Genomic DNA, 1253 nt, shown 5'->3' on the forward strand with positions numbered 1-1253 from the left:
AAGATGACTTAACAGAATGCCTCCCCACCTCGGGGTGGGGCAAGCTTTGGTGGAGAATCCGGGGTCCGGGAGGGAGCTTTGCTTCAGCAGCGAGGTGGGGGGGGGGGCAGGAAGGAGTCAGGGTCTGTTGCGCAAGTGGGCATTCCCCATTCCAGCGCGTTTCCGCGGCCGGCTGGCGTGCTGTGTTTAGGTGAGGAACCTAACACGTGCTGTCCTTCATAAACTCTTCTGCTGTAGTTCAAACTGAGTTTAGGAAGGCCTCTGAACCCAGACTGGAACGCAAAAACTGGCTAGGCGCAAGAGGCCGTTGGTAAACGGCTGGGGAAAATCCAAGAAGGCTGGGCCTCCACTCAGCGTCCCCGTACTGTGGCTGCGACCTGAGGAGTAGGCAGGAGCCCATGAATAGGATATAAAGTGATCGTTATTATTTGAAAAGTTTCAAAAATTGTGTTATGGGTTTCGGAAGAGGGAGGAGCATCTTAGCTATTAGGTTTCAGAGGAGAGCAAAGCTAACTATATGACAAATCGCACAGCTCCGGCTGTATCAAACGTTCGCAGTTACTTCACCTCCTTTGTTACTCATTATTTCCTGGCCAATTTTCTTTTAAAAGTATACATATATTTTTTTCTTCTTTTTCCTGTAATTCTTTGGCGCTCTGGTTTAACACTTCAAAATCACTATTGTTTTTGCAAAGTAGATCTCTGTTTAGATAGTTTTGCATGAATTTTTACAGAAGGGAAGTTTTAATAATGACACCATTAATAAGCCTGAGTCTGGAAGCAGTTTGAAGGCTGGGCAGAACTGAAACATTCAATATTTCTTTGGCATCCAGCGCCAAGCCCTTCACCTCACTCCACTGCCCTTCTTCCCTCCCATTTTGGCTTCCTCCTATTGGGAACACTCTTGTTCCCCTACCTTTGCCTGGCTCACTCTTCATTCTTCAGGTCTTAGTTGGTATTTCCCTTCTCGATGCCTGTCCTGGGCACCCAAGTCTGTGTTAGGTAGCTCTACTTGCCTTGCTTTGGATCTGTCCCTGCACAGTTTGTAGGTGTTGATTTACTTTGTCTCTGCCCCGCTTTCCAGTAGATTGTTAGTGCCGGGAAGCCCCTGGTTATGCCTGTCTTGTTCACACAGCTTCAGCACATAAGAAACACAAAGGGGGGTGGGGGGTGGGGCAGGGGACAGCTATACAGAAATTCTCTGTATTAACTTGGTAACTTTTCTGAAAAACTATTTTAAAAAATAAAGTTCA

Source organism: Dasypus novemcinctus, chromosome 6 (genome assembly GCF_030445035.2).
Source record: "Dasypus novemcinctus isolate mDasNov1 chromosome 6, mDasNov1.1.hap2, whole genome shotgun sequence".
Classification (NCBI taxonomy): Eukaryota; Metazoa; Chordata; class Mammalia; order Cingulata; family Dasypodidae; genus Dasypus; species Dasypus novemcinctus.